Below are 25,112 nucleotides of genomic sequence, written 5' to 3'. Positions count from 1 at the left end.
TCTGATTTGTCTGTTTCCCACTGTTCCCCTCCCACCTTTGTTACATACATAGCACTTAGCTTTTCTGTCTTATTACCTCATGCAAGATGTTTTAGCAGTAATCTCTGTCTTGCATATTAACCTGTCTTCTACCTTTGAGCTCTCAGGTTTTCAAATCTTGTCCACTACAGTTCCCAACAATCAGTCTTTTCTTCTCATCCCATCAGGTAAGTCACCTCTGACCTGCCATTCTGGGTGACTTTTCCAAAATCTGCCCCTTTTCCTAAACCTCTAGAGTCCTTTTCCTTGATCTGTCTTCATTCCCTTTCAATTCTTCTGCCAGAAGGAGCCACTGGCTCTGAAAGCTTGCATAAGTATAACCTTCTCTTATGTGCATGTACTGCCACCACTTGGTGAGTAGATATTTTATCTATCCAATTACTTTATATTATTAATAAAATGTGCTGTAACTGTACAACTGATTCATTCCATATCGTAGCGAGAGGCCACGATTACGATCTATGGAATGTGTAAATATATAACTAACTAATCAGGAGCAGGATATTTGAATTAAGATTGATTTCCTCCACTGACAGTGACCCCGTTCCACAAATCTGTCTGGGTCTCCAGTCCCTCCTCAGATCCTTTGGTCTCTCTCTCTCTCTCTCTCTCTCTCTCTCTCTGTCTGTGTGTGTGTGTGTGTGTGTGTGTGTGTGTGTGTGTGTGCATGCGGGCGTGCATGCGCGCATCCATCTCAACTATTCCCTGTGATCTTACCTTCTACCTGCTTTCTAAAGTTCATAAATCCAACCACCCAGGACACCCACTGTGACTGGTTACTGTGCCCACCCCCCCACCCCCCTCCCATCCCCCCTCCCTGAGAGAATCTATGCACTTGTGCTCTAACATCTTCAACCTATTACTGCCATTCTATATAAAAGACACCAACCATTTCTTCCATTGACTCTCCACAGTACCTCTTCATTTACCTCCTGGTCCCATGCTCATCACTGTCAGTGCCATGTCGCTCTACTGTCACATCCCCATTGCTCATGCTCTGAGTTATGCACTTGGGAACTCTTCCCACCACATATAATTTGTTCCGATAGCCCCCCCAGCCTCAATGCTCTACCTTTCCCAATGCCTCACTGACTCCAGACCTACAATGTCCTTCCTTGTCACCATGACCAACTATATCCTCTCCCATATTTATTTCTCCTTTGAAGACATTGTGTAAAAATAAATCCGTGGTACAGCATGGGCACTTGCATGGAACCATCTTATGCTAACATATTCATTTAGAGGAATCATTCCTAACCACCCCAAATCCTCCCCTGATTCAGATTTATTGATTACATCTTCAAGATTTGGACCAAGATTGCAGAGACAATATCCACATTCTTTAAGAACCTCAACACCTTCTCCCCCATTTGCTTCACCTCTTCCTCCTCAGCCCAATAACCCACCTTTCTCATTGTTGACCACCACCTACAGGATGGTTACACCTGTGCATGTCAAACCTACCAACCACCAAGAATACGTCCACTTCAACAACTGCTACCCATTCCATACTGGGAAGTCCCATCTTTATATCCTAGACATGTGGTAGACACATCTGTATTGACAAGCAGCCCTTTTCAAATATGCCAAGGGTTTCATTGAGGCCTTCACAGACAAAAATTACCCTCCAGTTTTTGTCCAGAAACAAATCTCCTTTGCTTTGTTTCACTAGGCACCTACCATTCCTTACCCACTCTCCGGCCACAAAGGAGCACTCCTCTCACGACTCAATACCACCCAAGATAGGAGCAACTGAATTACATTCTCTGTCAAGTTTAAATATCTCTCAACCTGCCCCTAATAAGAAATATCCCCCACTATCCTCCTCACGATTCCCTCAGTTATATTTCACCACTGCCCACCCAACATATACAACATCTTTATCTGTCCCTGCTCCTACTCCAGTCCTGTCACTGACATCCCCTACCCCATCAAAGCTTAGGGTCACCTATTAAAGCAGCCAAGTGATCTTGTGCTGCATGATACATAGGCATGACAACTGACAAGGTGTCTGTCTGCATAAGTTGCCGCTATCAAGAGACAGCTAGACTACCCCATTACTGAATATGCCACCCACTGTGATGTGCTTCACATTCATGACTGTTTCACAGCCATCTGGATTCCTTCCACCAACACCAGCTTTTCTGAGTTATGCACTTGGGAACTCTTCCCACCACATATAATTTGTTCCGATAACCCCCCCCTCCCCAGCCTCAATGCTTGCTAACCCCTGTTGTCTACCTGCCTATCCCCTTCCCTGCTGCCACTACAGTACTACACATGCCTTCATCCTGCAGATACTCCTCTTCTGTATTTCTCCCCTCCCCTCCTTGCTGCACAGTCTTCCAGTGCTACACCTAGTAGCCTTATCACGTCCCCACTGCTTCAACATGCAGCACTAGCACATTCCTCCATCCCTAGCCCTCCCTGCCCCCCACACTTCTTCTCTACCCTCATTACACAGTCCATCTGGATTGCTGCTCTCTTCAGACACAGTCACAGTCGTGTCTTATGCAGAGGCAGTAGCCATATCTCTGCGAGTTGTTGCGTGAATGTGTACAAGTTCTCTACTTCTGAAGAAGGCCTTGTCTGAAAGCTGAAAAATTTTTGGTATTCTCTTTCATTGGGCCTGTCTGTGACTCAGTGCCTCTTCTGTGTGATGAGTAGCAATCTACGCTTTCCATATTATCGTTATTCCATCCTGGACTTTCCATTGCTCGCCATCATTGACTTTTTCACAACCTCTGCCACATGGATCCTCCACACGCCCCAATACCTAAGTCTCTGGATTGCATAGATGAGAATTGTTGTTAATAGCACATTCTTTGGTCCCACAATCCTGGCTGAGAGTCTGTTAGTCCCTGTCCACATGCCCCCCCCCCCCCCCTCCCCATATATTGTTCATTTATTTTGTCTCTGGTCTGAATTATTCGCAAGCAAAATCAGATACATAATAAACTCCCCATCCCATTTATTGGATATTCAGGACAGTTATTTTCATCTTTATACCACTACCCTTGTTTAGAATTTAGCTTTAATTTCCTTCATTCTCTCCCTTCAAAATAAATAAATAAATAAATAAATAGAAGTAGTTCCATAAACTAACCTTCTTTTTCTCCCTTGAGAAAAGGTATTTCCTCCTTGTTTGTTTAAAAAACGAGTAATTATGCATCTATATCTATACTACTTCCCTTTTCTCCCTATATTATGAACTTTAAATTATTGAAGCCATTATCTTGGTCCAAAAAATGGCTTGAAAGCCTCCTACACTTAAAAGAAAAGAAAATATGCCTCTCATCACAATGTATAACCAAAGAACTGATTCATTATACTATTAGCCAATTTGAAACAAAACTTGTTATTCTGTAGTATCTTCTTTCCCTGTGTGCATTATTATAGTCAACAAATAGGAAAACAACAGATATACAGAATGTTTGACACTTCATGACAGATTAACGCAGTGTGTTGAAATGAGACTCAGACTCATAATCTGGCCTTTTGTGGGCAACAATCTTACCAAGTGAGCTATGCAGGCATGACTTTTGACCCACCCTCCCACCTACAATTCTCTCAGTGCATATCTTCTACTTTTGTAACTCCAAAGAAGTTCCTGCGTACTTTATTGGGCTATAAGCATATAATAAGACAGGTGGTGGGGCATTGTGCAGTGGCAAGGAACAGTGTGCCATGTGACGATTCAGCCAATAGCATCACTCTGCCATGTCTGCATGTAGCATGCAGCTCAGGATGGTCGTAGAGTATTTAGTGTTGACTTTCATGTTAGTTTAGGTACAGTGAGGTTACTTAGACTCCATAGTGTTCATTACAGATGACATACAGTAAACATGACATGTATTATATTAAGTAGTGACAAAGAGAGTTTCCCAAGCATGTAAATTGTACAAGGGAAAAACAGTGGCTTGATATGCTGATTACCCCAGTGTTTCCAGTTACCCATATAGTCTGCAGGTGGAGCGTGAGGCATGGGACACACAGAGAGCACACTGGCAACATTGCAGTGTATTCTCCATATCTCTCTCTCTCTCTCTCTCTCTCTCTCTCTCTCTGTGGAAGAAGCATAAAGCAGCCACCATCTATGTGCTCACTGTAATAGGGACTTGTGGAAGAAAAGATATAACAAAAAAAATGGCTCAGCCATGGTCTAGGGGTTGTTTCCAGCATGAATCTTTCATTCTGCTGTGAAATGAGTGATGATGTCAAATAGTCTGACAGATTAAAACTGTTTGCTGCATAGGGACTTGAATCTAGAGCCATGCTTATAGCCGGTAATGCTCTTACCTACTGTGCTACCGAGATATGAGTCATTACCCATCGTCACAGCTTCGACTGGAAAGTGGGAGTCAGATCCGATGTGTGATAAGTTCTTATATTTCACTGCTTGGTCTTGCTTTATTGGATAAGGATCATTCTTTCTCAGAAATCCATTTATATGTCTTCTGTTTCACAGATTTATGAGTACGTGCTGTATAACATTCAGATTGTACTCCTACCATTCTGTTGAATTGTCCCATCTAATACAGACATGAATTTTTTTTTTCCCTATCTCTGGATCTCAGTGGTCTTCCATATATATTTTGTTTATTAATGCCTTTACTATGAAAAGTATGACAGAATTGTCAAAATGGAGGATCCTTGATTGTAATAGTAGTATTAATTATAACGTTTATTAAATGACAGCAATCCCAAGGTAGCCTCACACCATCATCAGTTTCAGGTGTCCATTGCTGCCGTCTGTATGACTGACTGGTGACTATTAATAGTCAACAAACAATATAAAAAATTCTTTTCTTTTACACAAAACTATTTGTAACATCCCTGTATTTAGCAACATCTCCAGCAGCTTCTTTTTATTATTATTATTATGTCCGCCCCTGGTAGCTGAGTGGTCAGCGCGATAGACTGTCAATCCAAAGGGCCCGGGTTCGATTCCTGGCTGGGTCGGAGATTTTCTCCGCTCAGGGACTGGGTGTTGTGTTGTCCTTATCATCATCATTTAATCCTCATCGACATGCAAGTTGCCGAAGTGGTGTCAACTCGAAAGACTTGCACCAGGCGAACGGTCTACCCGACGGGAGGCCCTAGCCACATGGCATTTATTTATTATTATTATTATTATTATTATTATTATTATTAGTCCTTATTTAGTAGGACATGAGTGTGCCCCTCCCCCCAGTAACCACTTACCACATGGATCATACCCCTGTCAAAGACCAGGGGCAAGACCTGTCCAATACTCCCACTCACCACATCTTACTCCAGTCCCATCACCATCTTATTCTATCCTATCAGAGGCAAGGCCACCTGTGAAAGTTGTCATCTCATATACAAGTTCTGTTGCAATTTCTATACAGCATTTTATGTGGGGATGACCACCAACCAGCTGTCCACCAGACTGAATCACCATCACCAAACTGTAGCAGAGAGCAGAGCAAACCATTGAGTTTCAGAAGAGTTTGCTGATCACAACATGTTGAGTTCCAGTGGCTGCCCCACAATGCATATAATCTGGATCCTTACACCTCAACACCAGCTTCTCCATATAGAGGGAAGTCATCCTTGCAACACATCCTTCAATCTTGTCATCTTTTTGGCTCAACCTCCACTAGTCTAGGGGCACCATCTTTTACAAGCCAGTGCAGATTTTAGCATATACAGATGACGTAGACATCATAGCACAGACAGTACCAGCACTGAAAGAAACTTTTACAGCCTTAAATCCAGCAAGTAAGAAGATGGGCCTTATGATAAATGAAGATAAAACTAAATACATGGCCTGTGGGAAAGCATATCAACCCAACATGCCGTCAACTTTCAGTGTGAATGGATACACATTTGAAAGAGTTGATAGCTTTCAGTATCTTGGTTCCACAGTCACTTGTTTTAATGACATCTCAACTGAAATTAAGATTAGGCTGATATCAGCAAATAAGGCATATTTTGCCTCGAGTAATTTATTCTGGTCAAGGCTCCTCAGCCGCCCAACAAAATTCGCTATTTATAAAACCCTTGTTAGACCAGTTCTCACTTATGCTTCGGAAACATGGCCCTTGACGGAAACCAATGCAAGGCTACTCGATGGATTTGAGAGGAAAGTTTTGAGGAGAATAATTGGCCCTGTGTATGAGAGAGAACAATGGAGGAAAAGGTACAATGCAGAATTGTACACTATACATGCCGATGCTCCTGTAACAAAATCATATGATCAGGAAGGATAAGATGGGCAGGTCATGTGGCAAGAATGGAGGAGTTTGAGCTGGTAAAAAAAAAAAAAAAAAAAAAAAAAAAACACTCTTTGATAATCCAGGAGGACAAAGAGGGCAAGGTCGACCTTGAGCAAGAGGGCTGGATGGAGTGGAAGAAGACCTATGGAAGCTTGGATGCAGAAACTGGAGGAGGGTAGCATGTGACCATGATGGATGGTGGAAGCTCGTTGGGAAGGCCAGGATTCATCCTGGACTGTAGCGCCACAGAAGAAAAGAATGAGAAGGTGTGGCTGTAATCCTCACGATCTGTATATCAAATCTCTCCACTCAGGAATAGCAAGTTGTGTTATGCATTATCACCACATGGAATAATCAACTTGTTGAGGGTGAATGTGGCCACAACTTCACATTAAATGTGGATTGTTATGTCGATATATTGATAATATTTTTTCAGCCTACGCTTTATGACTACGCCTTTAAGCTGTCAGGTTTTCAAATCTCATCCAGTGCAGTCCCTAATGATCACTCTTTCCTTCTGATACCATTCGATAAGTCTCCCTTGACCCAGAGTTCTGGGTGACTTTTCCGAACTCTGCCCCTTTTTCTAAACCACACCATTCCTTTTAAGTCACCCCTCTCCCTTCCTTTTCAACCCTTGTGACAGAAGAAGGAGCCACTGGCTCTGGAAGTTAGCATACTGTAACACCTTTTATATGTGTGTTCTCCTGGCGCCACTTGGTAAATAGATTTTTTTAGCTATCCTGTTACATGATCATATAAAATTAATTGTTGGTAAGGCAGGTGCCAGGTTGAGATTCATTGGGAGAGTCCTTAGAAAATGTAGTCCATCAACGAAGGAAGTGGCTTACAAAACACTTGTTCGGCCTATACTTGAGTATTGCTCATCAGTGTGGGATCCGTACCAGGTCGGGTTGACAGAGGAGATAGAGAAGATCCAAAGAAGAGTGGCGCGTTTCGTCACAGGGTTATTTGGTAAGCGTGATAGCGTTATGGAGATGTTTAGCAAACTCAAGTGGCAGACTCTTCAAGAGAGGCACTCTGCATCACGGTGTAGCTGGCTGTCCAGGTTTCGAGAGGGAGCGTTTCTGGATGAGGTATCGAATATATTGCTTTCCCCTACTTATACCTCCCGAGGAGGACACGAATGTAAAATTAGAGAGATTCGAGCATGCACGGAGGTTTTCCAGCAGCTGTTCTTCCCGCGAACCATACGCAAGTGGAACATGAAAGGGAGGTAATGACAGTGGCACATAAAGTGCCCTCCGCCACACACCGTTGGGTGGTTTGCGGAGTATAAATGTAGATGTAGATGTACATTATATAGTCAAAAATTAGGAAATACAAAAGAATAAAATAAGAAAAAAATAACAGAACTTTGGCAAATGAAGATTATGCAGACATAGTTAAAAGAAGCAGTTATTTAACAAAGGTACTCATGCAGACAGCAGAAGATGTTGCAGGTATGAAGAGAGCAAAGTGAAAGAAAATCTCAAATGCAATGAAGCAGTTACTTAAGGTAAGACAAGAGTTACGAGTAAATAATAATAGGGACATGAGAGTATATTCCAAACCAATCAAAACTATTTTGAAATATCTCTGAGAGAAAGTGTGAAGGTACAATGAAAATTGTGCAAAAGAAATAATTGAGAACAATAAGAGTACGGGGAAAACCCAAATGGACATTTTGGTTGGGGAGAGATCATAATTCTTGAGTTAAAATGGCAGGGGGCATAATAACTAACAACAGAGAGAAAATCATACAAACATGAATAGATTTCATTAAATGTGTGTATAGCTTGAAAAATATAGTTACAGTACCAATAAAAATAAGAACATTTGGGCAAAAATGCTGTAAAGCCAGAAGAATGGTCAGTGGTAAGACACAGGACTTATATTGAGGAGAAGCAGGATTCAAAACTCTGTCTGAACACCCAGCTTTAGGTTTTTCTTTCCTGCTTCGCCACAATCGTAGCTTGTGTTTCATCTCTGATTATCGTATCATTGATGGAAAATCAAGCCCTAATCTTTCTTATGTCCTTCTTTACTTGCATCCTCCCTTTCTTCCTGTAATTCTCTGCTTCATGAAAAAAGACTGAGACAGGAGATGAAAGCTGAGATTTATCAAGTTCCCACCACATAGATAAAGCATTGGATTTTAATCAAACAAAACAACCATATAGCTTTAGAAGTGTAGCTCAGTGGTCATTTCCAAGTCATGAACAAAGTTAAGGAATGGAGCAGTGAGTGTAGAGTACCACAGATTTTCATAATGATTCTCACTCATTTTCAACAAATTCTGTATTATCAGCTCTTCAGAAAACATGACACTGATTCAGTCTATTTTCCGAAGGTTGAATGAAAAGTAATGCCTCCACCTTCCCATCCAAACCCAATGGGTTTGGATGGGAACCAAATAATCCTTAGAATGTGATCTTTAGTTACTAATATTCACTTTTCCACATAATCACTAGCCAATTGGATACATTTCTGCCAACAATTAACAAGTTTTCTGAGGCCGTCACGAAAGAAGTCGACACTCTGTTTCCGCAACCACAATCTCACAGTTCTCTCAACCTCTTCATCAGAAGTGTAATGATGTCTCTGCAGATCATCTTTAATTATTGGGAACAGATGGAAGACAGTCGGTGCTAAATCTCAACTGTATGGAGGATGCGGTACAGTGGTGAGATTCGGTCTCTGAAGTTCTGCTGTGGTGGCACGTGAAGTGTTTGGTTTGGAATTGTCATGCTGCAGTAAAACATTTCCCTTTACCTTTCGGACCCTTGTTAGCTGTCGTCTCAGAGTTCGCAGCGTTGTGATGTAATGCTCTAAGTTTATTGTTGTTCCACGATCAAGGAAATCAACGTTGATAACACCATCTGCATCCCAGAACACTGTGGCCATGATTTTTCCAGCTGAGGACTGCGTCTTGAATTTCTTTTTCTGGGGCAAGTCTTTGTGTTGATATTCCATAGACTGACATTTCATCTCTGGGTCGTAATGGCGTTCCCAAATTTCGTCTCCTGTCACAATTGAACAGAGAAAGGCGTCACCTTCATTCCTGTAACGTGAAAGGAGTTCGTGGCAAATTTCAAGTCTGTGTACTTTCATTTCAGGAGTCAGCATCCGGGGTACCCATAGTGCACAGATCTTCCGTTAGCCAAGCAAAGTAATAATGTGACCCACACATTCTCGTGAAATGCCGATTGTGCTTGCAATTTCTCTCTGAGTGATACAACGATTGTCCTGAATCAATCTGTCAATGTTTTCCTTGTGAAACTCAGTTGTTGCTGTCACAGGCCGTCCAACTCTTTGTTTGTCATGCTGGTCAGATGTTCCTGCCGTAACATCTTTAAACTTACTCTCCCAACGACGCATGGTACTCACATCAACACAAACACCATAAATTGCTTTCATTCTCCGATGAATTTCCTTTGGGGCAATACCTTCTGCTGTCAAGAATTCAATGACTGCATGTTGTTCAAATCACATTGACTGACTGACTGCGCAGGGTTTCGTACTTTTTTTACACTGTAACAACACAACCGTTCAATGCTAAGGCTTCTCGCCAACTGGAGCTGTAGAGAAGAGGCTACGGAACAAGCCAGTACCTTCCGCATACCAATGCTGCCAACTGTTGAAGAGTGACAAAGGTGGAGGCATTACTTTTCAGTCAACCCTTGTAGTATACTGATGGGGCAACAGCCTTGTCACATTGGTAACACCAGCTCCCGATAGATCACCAAAGTTAAGTTCTGTCACGCTTGACTAGCACTTGAATGGATGACCATCTAGGTCTGCTGAGCAGTGTTGGCAAGCGACGAGTGCTCAGCCCTTGTGAGGCTAGTTGAGGAGCTACTTGATCAAGAAGTAGCGGCTTTGGTCACGAAAGTTGATGACGACCAGGAAAACATTGTGCTGACCATGTGCCCCTCCATATTCGCATCCTGTGACTCTTATCAGCTGAGGGTGACATGGTAGCCTCTCAGTATCATTGGCCTTCCCAGGCGTATTTGAACGGAATTTAGTTTAGTATACCGATGAATATATATGTCATTGTGATTGTCTCCCATTAGCTAACAGGACTGTGGCAATGGAACACAACTGGGCCACTTGTTTTGCTGCTGACATTTTACTGTTTTGCTTTTTCTGTAGATAAACTTCTACAACTTATACAGAAATGTTCTTTCTCATTAAAATAATAAATGTCCTTGACCCTAAAGGGTGCTATCATACAGAAAGCATACAATTTTTTGATGAAAGCCTTCTCCATTCTGAATCAAGAGCAGCCTATATTTTAACAGTGAACCTGAACTGAATACATATGTATAAGATAAATTTCAGTTCTGCAATCAAGCCACGTAGTAACTGCCATATGTGTAAAGAATTGCACAAAGAATGTACTGCAATGCGTCACAAATAATTTTTATTTTTCATTATGTATGCTTCAGAAATAAGAGTTCACATTTGTCAGCTAGTATCAGATGTCTTTAAAAGTTGTGTCTAATGACTATGCATAAAGTGAAAAATCTTAAACTTGGAAAAAAAATTAAATAAAAAATGATTCAGTCAGTTTGCAGTACAAAATGTATATTTTTTATCTGCATCTGTATTTACAAGACTGCTCTACAATTCACACTCAATTGCCTGGCAGAGGGTTCGTTGAACCACCTTCAGATTATTTCTCTACTGTCCAACTCTTAAGAGTGCATGGGAAAAATGAAGACTCAGATCTTTCTGTATCATCTCTGTTTTGTCTTATTTTATTATGGAGATCATTTCTCCCTTTGTAGGTTGGCAACAGTAAAATATTTTCACATTCAGAGGAGAAACTTGGTGATTGAAATTTTGTGAAAAGATCTGCCTCAGTGAAAAACAAATTTGTTTTAATGATAGTCACCCCAGCTCACATATCATATCCATGACACATTCTTGTCTATTTTTTGATAATACAAAACGAACTGCCCTCCTTTGAACTTTTTCCATGTCCTTCACCAATCCTATCTGGTAAGTATCCCATACCACACAGCAATACTCTGGCAGAGGACAGGTATATTGTAGGCAGTCTCTTTAGTGGATTCATTGCATCTTCTAAAAGTCAATCTTTGATTTTCCCTTCCCGCAATATTACCTATGGGATCGTCCAATTTAAGCTGTCTGTAATTGTTATGACTAGGTGTTTAGTTGAACTGATAGCCTAGGTTTGCGTGATTTATCATATAACAGAGATTTAACTAAACCCTTTCAGAACTCATGTGGTTACCTCACACTTTCCATTATTCATAATCGGTTGATCAGTTGCTACTTTTTCCACCATATAAATATCTTATCTGAATAATTTTGCAATTGGTTTTGATCTACTGATGACTTTACTATATAGTACATGACAGCATCACCTAAACAATCTACGAAGGCAGCTCAAATTATCTATTAAATCATTTATACAGATTAGAAACAGCAAAGGACGTATAACGCTTCCTTGGGGAGTGCCAGATAAAACTTCGTTTTACTTGATGACTTTGTGTCAGTATGAATTGTGACCTTTCTGACAGGAGATCATGAACCCATTCACACAACAGACAACACGCCATAGGCATGCAGTCTGATTAGAAGTTGTTTGTGAAGAATGGTAGTAGAAGCCATTACTTGCAAAGAATGGTATTAAAAGCCTTCTGGAAATAAAGAAATATGCAATCAATTTTTAGAATATTCACCTTCATGAAGTGTTGTTTTAATAAATTTGATTTCTTGGAAACATTTCTTACAATAGCTGTTGTAGAATATAATAAGCCTTTGATTAGCCATGTGACAGTTCAGGTGAGTCTATTCACAACTGCTGTAATTGTGGTCACTGTCTTTCTTTCGTCGTATCACTGCTTTCTGAATAGGAACAATTCATTATTCTAGTTCATATACATGTTGTTGGAGGATGGGGAAAGGGGAGGGGGAGGGGGAGCTGCTATTATAAAATCTTAGGGAATGTAGTATAGCTACAATCTTATATTGAAAGAAGTAAGTTCTAAACATATCTTACAAATTATGTTTGCTAATATCCTTTCTGAGATAAAGAAAAAATTGTGAACTAATATTACTTGATACTCAAACATCTGAAACTGTATAAGAATCTGATACAAACCGATTACCGTGGGTAATGGATCTGATGCTGTTCTGCTACTTCTTTTTAGCCCAGAAACCCTTTGTGTTTACTTTTTGAGACATTAAACTGGTTAATGTTGGATTCTTATTAGCTCCTGCAGGCATGTCCAAAATGAGGGAGATTTTTTTAGCACACAAGTTCAAATAATCGCTGCTTATTAGCAATATTTATTTAAGGAAGGTGGGGTGAAGCAGACGTGCTGGTTTTAGCATCCGTATTGTCATTGCGTAAATTTTTAAATGAGTGATACAGCCATCATTCTTAGAGTTGAGACACTGCTCCTTTTGGAAGTTCTGTGCCCTTTTTCTGAAACAGTTTACACAGCCAATTTTTGGGGATCTGGCACAACTTACCATTTTCCCCATTCACATAGTTTTACTGGAGATGAAAGGTACATCAAGTTCCAGACAAAATCCTATGAGTGTTCAGTCACTATACTCTGTATTTAGATTTTTCATTTGACAGATGTTGATCAAGTGTCCATGCTGTGCATTCTCAACTTACCGTGTTACATTAAGCAAACTGAAGTTTAACATTGGGAGATGCGTTCCGAATTAATTAAATGCAGAGTGTGCCAGATCAGTATCTGCTATGTAGTGGTAAGTTCCTGTAGGACCAAAGTATATGTTATGTCTGAATAGCTATGATTTATGAATGCTTATGACACCTATGTTTCCCGTATTACACCCATACATTCTTAAGATAATAAATTCCAGCTTTGCTGACACCTTGCTTCTTTACCTGCTTTGGACTAATTGCATGTTTTTAAAGTAAAAAAAAAAAATCCTTCAATTTCATTGAAGTGGCAGTCAGTTCTCCAGGCTGTTTTGTTAATATATACATTTTGATTTATTCATGACACTGACTGCATGTGCATCATGTTTGTCTAACATCATGATTAGTTTTTTTGTATGTTGGAAACATTTTATGTTACCTCTCTTCTGTGAAATTGCTATATGAAATATAAATGACATTACTGTCTTGCAGGCCCAGTTCTTCAGAAAAATGCGTCAGCTGAAAGGGAAAGTGAAAGAGACAAACAAGCAAAAGAAAGAAAGGAAGAAGGAGTTCATTGAGAATAAGAAGCGTGTTTTTACACTTGTTTTACCGACATTGGCAGCTACTTTTCTAATGATTTGTCTTTATGTATATTTCAAGACAAGACCAAAGACAAATATTGATTACTAACAATGTAGAACATTGTGAAAAATGTGCTTCTGTCATAAGCTATAATATTCATAAAAATGCAGCTCATAGCAAATGACAAATTTTTATGTCTGGGACCAAATATATTTATATAAAATATATATTTATTTACAAGAACATTTTCATATACAGATATTTTCTTATATATTTTATATTTCAACAGTGGAATAAAGGTGGAATATTTTGTCACATCAGTCTTCTTCTTTTCATGTTGCCATCTTCTAAAACAGGATTCAGATCCTTGTCTTGTCTGCCAGATTAACACTTACCATGGTTTCCTTAAACTGATTGGTATGAATACTGGGATGATTTATTTGAAAGGGACAGGGCCAGTTCCCTTTTATTATCCCCCCATTCTTTCTTGAGATTATAGAATTCTTGGTTGCGATGTAACATCAGCAAACTTTTGTAGTGTCTAGGTCCTGCCGTTTTTCACACTCGCCAAACTTTTATTACATATGCACTTGTTGAAAGCTTTCTGCTAGTTATTAGTGAGGTCAGTAGTGTTTCATTTCCCTCATGTATAAGCTCTATCTTTTTGTGTCTAGTTGCTGATATCCAAGTCAGTCTCAGAAATACTAACTGAGCATAATGTTCACATTGGTATAATGAACAAGTTATGTGAGTGACGGCATATTTATGAAATAATGGGCAAAGCATATTCCTTACCTCCAACTGTTGCTAATTATTACACTACTGGCTATTAAAATTGCTACACCAATAAGAAATGCAGATGATAAACGGGTATTCATTGGACAGATATATTATACTAGAACTGACATGTGATTACATTTTCACGCAGTTTGGGTGCATAGATCCCTGAGAAATCAGTTCCCAGAAGAACCACCTCCGGCCATGATATGCCTGGGCATTGAGTCAAACAGAACTTGGATGGTGTGTACAGGTACAGCTGCCCATGCAGTTTCAACACGATGCCACAGTTCATCAAGAGTAGTGACTGGCATCTTGTGATGAGCCAGTTGCTCGGCCACCATTGACCAGATGTTTTTAGTTGGTGAGAGATCTGGAGAATGTGCTGGCCAGGGCAGCAGTCGAACATTTTCTGTATTCAGAAAGGCCCGTACAGGACCTGCAACATGTGGTCGTGCATTATCCTGCTGAAATGTAGGGTTTCTTAGGGATCGAATGAAGGGTAAAGCCACAGGTCGTAACACATCTGAAATGTAACATCCACTGTTCAAAGTGCCATCAATGCACTTGACTGAGACGTGTAACCAATGGCACCCCATACCATCACGCCGGGTGATATGCCAGTATGGCGATGACAAATACACGCTTCAAATGTGTGTTCACCACGATGTCGCCAAACACGGATGAGACCATCATGATGCTGTAAACAGAATCTGGATTTGTCCGAAAAAATTACGTTTTGCCATTCATGCACCCAGGTTCATCATTGAGTACACCATCAGAGGGGCTCCTGTCTGTGATGCAGCGTCAAGGGTAACCACAGCTATGGTCTCTGAGCTGATAGTCCATGCTGCTGCAAACATCATCGAACTGTTCGTGCAGATGGTTGTTGTCTTGCAAACGTCCCCATCTGTTGAGTCAGAGATAGAGACGTGGCTGCACGATCCGTTAGAGTCATGTGGATAAGATGCCTGTCATCTCGACTGCTAGTGATACAAGGCCGCTGGGATCCAGCACAGCGTTCCGTATTACCCTCCTGAACCCACCGATTCCATATTCTGCTAAGTCATTGGATCTCGACCAACACGAACAGCAATGTCGCGATACAATAAACTGCAATTGCGATAGGCTACAATCTGACCTTTATCAAAGTCGGAAACGTGATGGTACGCATTTCTCCTCCTTACACATGGCATCACATCAACGTTTCACCAGGCAACGCCGGTCAACTGCTGTTTGTGTATGAGAAATCGGTTGGAAACTTTCCTCATGTCAGCACGTTGTAGGTGTCGCCACCGGTACCAACCTTGTGTGAATGCTCTGAAAAGCTAATCATTTGCATATCACAGAATCTTCTTCCTGTCGGTTAAATTTCACATCTGTAGCATGTCACCTTCGTGGTGTAGCAATTTTAATGGCCAGTAGTGTATTTTATTGTACTAATGAGCAGATAGTAATATTGTTGCAATAATGAGGGACAGCAGTTGCAGCCTAACTCTTACTGCTTTTTTCAGTAGACATTGATGTAAAAATATGACTTTTAGTCTATACAAGTGATTAAGATATCATCTTAAGCATTCTTATACTCAGTATATTATTGCCTTACGACAAGGAACGCTAATCCACAAGTCAAATTAGCACCTAGTAAAGCCGAACCATCCTGCAGTGTGTGTTCAAAATTTATTTCTAGGTGCATTCTTTTGTAATATGATTAAATCCTACCTTGTACTTTGTTGGTCTATAATCCTAGGTGATTTGCCTTTCATACCCCATGATAATTTCACACATATTTCTCCACATGAAGAAAACCCTGGCTCCAAAATCTTGTCACTTACAAAAGTGCTTGTGGACAGCTGCTTCCGGTCTAACTATTATCTGAACATTGTTCTATTCTGTTGGATGAAAGATTCATTTTTATTGTACATCTCATTCCTAACTTTTTTATGAATAGCAAAAATATTTCAGTAGGTTATGTGGGTAAGAAGAAACCCAACACTAAGGTAAACTGGAATGTTTCTAATGTTACCTGTGTTCCTTCTCTAAGATTCATAAATTAGTATGTTACTGCTGTGATTCTGTAGGAATGTTGCTGGAGCTCAATGCACTTACAGTAATTTAATGATTTACCATATAGAGGAAATGTTCAGTCGCAAACAGGCTCAATGAAAAGACTTCTATACAATTAAGCTTTTAACCAATAGGTCTTCTTTCAAAGTAGAAAACACACAAACTTTCATGCAAGCACAACAAACCACACATGACCAGACTGTAGGAACAGCATCTGTGCCTTACAGGAGCAGTCATATAGTGTGGGTAGTAGGACTAAGGAGACAGCTTGAAAGGGGGGGGGGGGGAGGTGGTGTGATGCTTGTGGGAGTTTGTAGGGACGTTATGGAGAAATGATAGGGCAGCTAGAGGCAGTCAGGAGATTCGTTGGGAAGGAAAGAGAGCAGAAAAAACGGAAGTAGAGAAGGAGATAAAGACTAGTGGGTGCATTTGTGGAATAAAAGGCTGAACTGTAGTGCTGGAATGGGAGCAGGGAAGAGGATTGGCAGATGGAGGAAAGAGATTAACACAGGTTCAGGCCAGGGAAGGTAGGCTATATATTGCAGGGAGAGTTCCCACATGCTCAATTCAGAAAAGCTGATGTTGGTAGGAATGATCCAGATGGTGCAGGCTATGAAGCATTCATCGAAGTGGAGCACATTGTGTTGGGCACCATTTTCAACTATGCATTTTAGTTTGAAGATCACACTACTGCTTTCACATGTAACCCAGTCTATGAGTGCAGAGTGGAATAGATGGTGGTTGTGGTCATTGTGATGGGAAGATATATTGGACAGATCTTATATCCAGGTGTATTGAAGGGTATGAGCCATGAGGCAAGGGGTTGGGAGCAGGGTTGAGTAGGAATGGACAAGGATATTGAATAGGTTTGGTGGGCGGCATAACACCTGTATGGGAGGGAAAGGAACATAGTGAAAAGGATATTCCTCATTTCAGGGCACGACAAGAGGTCGTTGAAACCCCACTGGGAAATGTGGTTCAATTGCTCCAGTCCTGGATGTACTGCTCCTTCGTGGCCTACTAATAGTTATGTAGAAGGTGGTAGGTGATGATAGATAGGGAACATGAGATCTATACCTGTAAAAGGCTGGAATAGTAATTTCAGTCTGTGAACACACCAGTGAAACTCGTGATATATTTGGAAATGAACTGTTCAGCACTACAGATGCAGTGATCATGGGTAGTTCTATAGTGTTGTAGGCAATCTGGCTCACCCTTTGTCCAAATCACAAATACATTGTCAGTTAATCTGAGCCAGGTGGGGGTATTCTGGATGATTAGGAAGAAGGATTCCTCTACCTGACCAATGAATAGGTTGGCATAGGATGATGCCATACTGGTGCCCACTACTGTATCATGGATTTGTTTGTAGCTGATGCCTGCAAAGGAGAAGTAATTGTAGGTGAGGGTATAGTTGGTCATGGTGACCAGGAAGGGGGTTGTAGGTTTGGAGTCAGATGGGCATTGAAAAAGGTAATATTCAATAGCAGTAAGACCATGAGAATTAGGATATTAGTGTAGAAAAGATGGCACCAACAGTGTCAAGTAAGGCACTGTGTGGTAAAGGAACAGGAACTGTGGAGAATGTCATTTAAATGGAAAGGTAGGTTATGGGTAATAGGCTGAAAGCACAAAATGACAGCTGGTAGAATCCCTATGCCAGTTTTGTTTCTGCATATTTAAGACCAGTTTCCATGTTGAAGGATTTGGGGAATACAGGTGAGGCAAGGTTTGTGGTTGAGAGAGTCTGTAATTTTAACAGGCAGTGATTTGGGGGTAGTGGTATTTATTTATGGAGTCAATAAGGGTTCGGTATTAGTTTTGTGTTGAGTCTGATTGGTAGAGTTGGTGGCCAAAAAGTGTTTCCCATTTAGGACCCTGGAGAAGGAGAGGTCTTTAACAAATCCAACATGATTGAATTTTGGAGGGGGGCAAAAGGTAATATCTGTGAAAAGGTCTGATAGTTCTGTGGGATAATGCTTTTGGAGGAAAATTTTATGACTGTGTTTCGGGTCAATCTGGTGTTTGGATTCCGTATTTTGGTGGGAGTGAGTTTCTGAGGGTGTGTGGTAAATGTAGTCGGTATACGAAGCACGATTTGTCAGCTATGAGAGATTGCGGGGGAGGTTTGGTGGCTGTTGTAGGGTGATGGATAGTGGTAGTCCAGAGCTGGAGTAGGAGATGAACTGGTTGGACAGTTGTCTGAGGTGGCATTGTGCATACTGCTCTATTTCATGGAGGGAAAATCTCAGTGTGAGAGACTGGATCCAAGAATTAAGAATTGCAGAGCAAGAGAATTTTATGGATGGAGAGGAGGTATTGCAAGAAGGTTTGGACCTGATGTACATGATTTTGCAGGGCTAGTTTTGTGAGGGCTGTGGACTGTTTGAATTCAAACAGATAGGAATCGTTGCAGAAGGAGGGTATGCAGTGGAAGATGGATTATTTGATGGTCAGGCCATTTTTTTTGGGGGGGGGGGGGGGGGGGGGGAGGGGGACTCCCTGAGCTAAGCAATAATGCAGGAGCAGTATGTGGGACTGGGTTCTGGCTAGGGATAGGGAAACATTTCTGTAATTGTGCATTTGGAAGGAACAAGGGTCCATGGTAGAGAATAAAAATATTGAAAATATGTGGGAAAAACTCTTGAACCTAAGTAAAATACATGGGGAAAACTCTCAAAAGGACAGTATGGATGAAGTATTCAAAGAAAAGAAAATGAACCTGAGGGAGTAGGGCCAATAGTGAGTTGTGGAAATTAACTAAAATCAATATGAAAACACAATGACATCAAAGAGAAAAATAAATAAAATGGCGATAATAATGGAATGCGTTATGTTGGGTGAAAATGTGTGAAGATAGGCAACATCAGGTGTAAATGGATTAAATGCAGTTAGTATGTGCATGCTGGAATAAAGGATGAGAGAGAAGGGTGGGGGGGGGGGGGGGTCATTCATAAGGTCCAGGAAGGTAAGGGATATAGGGTTTCTTCTGTTGTGTTAGCCTAACTGTGAGTAATGAAACAGTATACAATAACAAATAGCCACAGTTTATTCAGAAAATACACTTGGAAAGAGATAACAGTAACATAACCATATTACAAACACAAAGGCACCAGCCAGGTAAAGATATCACTTTGCACCACACTGCATAATGCACTTCAGTCAATCTCATAGTTGCCATGTAAAATGTTGGCCCTCCAAAATGGGATGGAAATGGTTAATAGTGTGGTACATAGTGAGCAGCTCCCTATCCGTAGTGCTCCATTTAGTTTGCACCTCATCCATGTATTTTTTGCTGTAAGTCTGCTACTAGGCTGGTGTCAACAAAAAGTCCAATAGGGGTGCTGGGTTTTGGATGTGTGAGAAGTGTTACATTTTCCATTGCTTTCTTCATGTCTTCAAATGCTTGAGATGAGTCTGCAGATCACACAACTTTTCTGTCACCAGAAGTGTGTCTACCAGAGAGAAGTAGATGAAGGGGATGCTGCATAACTGGAATGTGCATTAAATGTTGGCAGTAAAAATTCACCATGCCAATAGAATACCTGAGGCCATTCTATATCATAGGGTGCAGCACATTTTGAATGGCTAAAACCTTGTCATGTAGTGGTGCCAGTCCGCTGGAGGAGAGACCTTGTAGCCCAGAAAAGAAATCAGATTCTCCAAACACACACTTCTATGCATTAATAAGTGTCCCAAAGTCTTCAAGGCATTGAAAAAGTTTGAATACAAAGGTAGAAAATGTGCAATTTTCCTACTGGGAATTTTAATAAGAACATTCGTAGTGTACAGTGCAGTAGTGGTGCTTAGATGTTCCAACAAGTTGTTTATTGAAAACAGAAATACAGGATGCAATTTTTGTTTGATTCGGCTTCTGAGATTGGAGTTTTTCCTTGGTATCTGTGTGCAGAGCCGACGCTGGCTATTTATCATACCTTGATGGTGGCAAATAATACACACATCAGTTTGTGCAGCAAACAGGAGGTCTTGTTACACTTCTGTCCTAATTCTCTGCCTCCTTGGAGGCTCATCATCACTGACATCAGTGGCCCTATCTTAGGAGCCAATTTTCTGAAATTTTTCAAAGTGATGCCAGACATAGTGAAGCTGTATGGTCAGTACTAAGGTTGATAACTTTTTACCTGTCATGACACCCTTACCGGTTCATGATGAGCATGTGAGGCCCTTCAGGGCCTGCACGAAGACTTCTGTGGTGCGGATTTCGGATCCACGACACTCGCACTTTGACAAATGAGGACCACACCCATTTGTGGCATGCAAGAAGCTACCCATTTCTTCTGTTGCAGTATCTGTGACAGGTGAGCTGTAAGACATTTCCAGTGATGCTCTTTGTGCACAGTTGTTGAATGAATTCCTTGCACTGATAGTCGCACTCAAAGCCAAACAATAATGCTGCCACACCTTGCAGCATCATATCAAAATCTCACCAAACAGCATGTCATCATGTCACTACCTCCAGAGAAATTTGCAGCTGAGAGCACATTGGGGTCACCAATATAGGACTCCTTTTCTGATGTTACCCTAACTGCAAATGAAATGGTATACAATAACATACAACCAAAATTTATTCAGAAAATATACTTTGGAAGAGACACTGGTAACATAAACAAATTATAAACACAAAAGCCACTAGCCAGGTAAAAATATCGCTGTGCACCACACTTTACAATGCACTTCAATCTCTTGGTCCCCACAGGAAAAAACATGAAAAATACACAAGGGTGAAGTAGAAAGTTTGATCAATTTGAAACTCTAGCAGCAATTATATCACTGAAAATAATGGGACATGAGTTGTTGTAACAAAAATCTGTGCAGTAACATATCTGTGTGTTATGCATGAACGAGAGTGTTGAAACAATGTGGCTCATATGTCCGAGCATAAGTTGGTTGGAATGTGACAGATAAAACACAGGAAAGAAGAGAAAGAAATGGACAGTCACTGACTGAGTACAGTAAAGCATTCGAGAATAGTAACAAAGAAACACAGCACTGGGTTGTGGGATGGAAGAAAACCCATTAGGCACAATCAAACAATGGAAAGTCCAGGATGGAATAACAACAATATTACGAAAAGGATAGATTGCTACTCACTGTATAGAGAAGACATTGAGTTGCAGACAGGCACAACAAAAATACTGCTATGCATTTAAGCTCAGTTAACCCGTATGTTAGGAACAGACTGGGTGACAACTGTCGAAGTGAAAGTATTATCTATGGTAGGAAGGTTGTGCATATTATTGTAGTCATTCTTGAGGTAGCAGTCACCATCAAGGAAGGTGGCTTGTTTTGGGTTAAGAAGAACCGGGTGAAGCAAATATGGGTGCCATGCAGGTGCCCATTGGTGTAGCATGGATTTGTTTTAAGTGATGCCTTCAAAGGAGAAGTAACTGTGAATGAGGATACAGAGTGTCATTGCGATCAGAAGCGGCTTTTATTTTGTGATTCAGACGGGCATTTGGAAAGATAGTATTCAGCAGTGGCATGGCCATGGGTGCTGAGGATGTTAGTATAGAGAAAGGTGGCACCAACAGTGACTGGCAAGGCACCATGTGGTAAAGGAACAATAACTGTGGAGATTTGGTGGAGGAAATGGTTATTGTCATTTGTGTAGGAAGGTAGGTTATGAGTAAGAGGCTGAAGGTGTTCGTCCATGAGAGCAGAGATTTTCTCGGTGGGGGCACAATAAGTGGCCACAATGGGGGCCCCTGTGTGATTGGGTTTATGGACTTTAAGAAGCATGTAGACAGTAGGAGTGTGGGGAACAGTAGGGGTGAGGAGAAAGATGGACTCAGAGGGATGTATTGGGATGAGCCTAAGGATTTCAGGAGAGATTGGCGATCCTGTTGTATTTCTGGAATGAGGCCACTGTGGCAGGATTTATAGGTGGGTGAATCTGACTGCTGGCAGAGTCCTGGCAGATAATCCCTGTGGTTCAAAACCACAGTGGTGAAGCCTTTGCCAGAATAGTGTTATAATGATGATGAGGTCCCATACTCCAAGGAGCGTAGGGGACATGTGCTGTACTAGACAAGATCCTAGTGGACGTGGTTTGCCATTGCCTTCCTCCAACCGTAATGGGGATGATGAAGACGACACAACAACACCCAGTCATCTCGAGGCAGGGAAAAGTCCCTGATCCCACCAGGAATCGAAACTGGGGCCCTGTGCGCGGGAAGCGAGAATGCTATCACAAGACCACGAGCTGCAGACATAGTGTTATAAGGTTGAGATTAATTGTTAGGTAATGGACTGGAGTTCTTGAGGTTCATTTCCATGTTGAGGGATTTTGCGAATGATGGTGAGGCAAAGTTTGAGATTAAGAAATTCTGTAATTTTAACAGGCAGTGATTTGGGGGCAGTGGGGCTGGATCATGGTTGGATGGAGGAGTGAATTGAGTGAGGTAGGGTTCAATATTGGTTTTGGATCAAGTCTGATTGATAGGGTTGCTAGCAAAAACATGTTTCCACTGTAGGAACTGGGAGAAGGAGAGAAGGTTTTACCAAGTCCAGCTTGATGGAATTTGTGAATGGGGCAGAAGGTAAGGTCTCTGGAGAGGACCGATATTTCTGTGGGACTATGGTTTTTGTATGAAAATTTCATGACTGTATTTCAGGTCTGTCTGGGTTCTGGATTCCATATGTTGGTGGGAGGGATTTTCTGAGAGTGTGGTAAATGCAGTAGCTATATGAGGCATGGTTTGTTGGCTATGAGGGGTTGCGGGGGAGTTTTGGAGGCTCTTTTAGAGGTGGTGGATAATGGTAGTCCAAGGTGGGAGCAGGAGATGAATAAGTGGAGAGTTTTTGACGTAGCATTGTGCATGTTTCTTTAGTGCCTGGAAGCAAGAGTTTGATTATGAGAGATTTGATCCAGTGCAGAGCAGGTTGGCTTAAAAGCCAAAGATGGAGAGGAGATATTGCAAGGAGGTTTGGTCCTTATTTACAAGGTTTTGCTGGACTAGGTTGGTGAGGAACAGATAGAAATCGTCATGGAAGGAGAGGTTGCAATGGGATATGGGCAATTCGATGGTCTGACCATTTGGAGGGATTCCATTAGCTAGGCAATAATGCAGGAACATTATGTGGGACTGAGGACAGGGATGGGAAATGTTTCTGTGTTGGCACAGATGGAAGAAGCAAGAATCCACAGTGGAGTATAAAGGTCAGGTAAGCTCATAAAAGGATGGAACGGGTGATGTATGGGGAAAAAAGGCGAAGCCTGAAGGAGTAGGTCAAATTGTGGTAGAAGGATACTAGTGGCAACTGACATGAAAACACTATTAAATAAAAGAGGCAAGTAAATACCACATAAACTGCATATACTAGCAACACCCAGGATCCATTTCAGAGTATGTTATGAAACATACCAGAAGGGCTCTGGGCACCTGGACCATCATGTAACTCATCTTGACTGTTCCTACTAACAACAATACTTCTGAATTGGCTCCGACGCACATATATATCATACAAGTTGAAATTTACTCTAGTCTCCTTCTCTTTAGTTTCTCTTGCTCAGCTTCCTATCTTTCTTTGTCTATATGTTTATGTTCACAACATGATTGTGTTTTGCTTTCCTTCGTTTATTTCAGTGAAAGACCTGTGGAGATCTTTGTAAAAGAGAAATGAAATACTCTGTGCGACTGAATACAATATAAGCCTATCACCAAGAAAATATTGGCACAACTCTCATACTGTATATCTAGGATAGTCCAATTACTTGGACTGAGTGTATAAACTATTATTGTTTTTCTTTACATTTAGTTTGAATGCAGAAGATACAAACTAGATAACTTATACTAACTTTCATCTGTTGTGATTCTGCTGACTATGTCTTCATTAAGGAGCTGCGTAAAGGATTTAGATGAAGGAAGGAAGATTTGGGACATAGCGCTAAGCACAGATTCGACAAATATGGGGAAGGAAATAGGAATGTTCCTAGCATTTACGATAAATGATTCACAGTAATGGCTCATTTAAGAAGTCTACTGGACATTTAATTTGAGATTTAAGGGTATGATGTCTGGATAGTGAATTGAATCCTGCTCCTCCTGAATGTCAGACTAGTACTTAATCACTATGACACATATTATAAGGATATCAATGGAAAATCCAGAATGGAATAACAACAACATTATGAAAAGGGTAGATAGCTACTCACCATATAGAGGAGGTGTGGAGTCACAGACAGGCAGAACAAAAAGACCGTTATAGATTTAAGTGTTTGGCCAAAAGGAATTCTTCTGAAGTAGAAAACACACACATTCATACAAAGACAATTCACACACACCTGACGAATCTCTGGCTGCTGTGCCCAGACTCTGGACAGAAACCGTGCCTGACAGGAGTAGCAATCTAGTGTGGGCACTGGCAGTAAGGAGAAGCCCTGGGTGGGGAGAGGGGAGGGATTAGAAAAAATGTAGCACAGCTCGTTGAAGCATACAGGAACATGGTGGAGACAGGGTAGAGCTGCTAGGTGCAGTCAGGAGGTTAGATGAGGAGGAAGCATGGTGAAAAAGGACAGAACTGGAGAAGGGGGAAAAAGACTAGTAGGTCTATCTGTGGAATAGAAGACTGTGTAGTACTGGACTGGAAGAAGGGAAGGAGCTAGGTAGGTGGAGAACAGAAACTAGCAAAGACTGAGGCCAGGGGGGTTACAGAAATTCAGAAAAGCTGTTGTTGGTTGGAAGAATCCTGCACATTGTGTTGGGCACCATTTTCAGGGTGAAGGT

The sequence above is a fragment of the Schistocerca americana genome, chromosome 2 (genome assembly GCF_021461395.2).
Source record: "Schistocerca americana isolate TAMUIC-IGC-003095 chromosome 2, iqSchAmer2.1, whole genome shotgun sequence".
In the NCBI taxonomy this organism is placed as follows: Eukaryota; Metazoa; Arthropoda; class Insecta; order Orthoptera; family Acrididae; genus Schistocerca; species Schistocerca americana.
Note: the sequence above shows the minus strand (reverse complement) of the source record.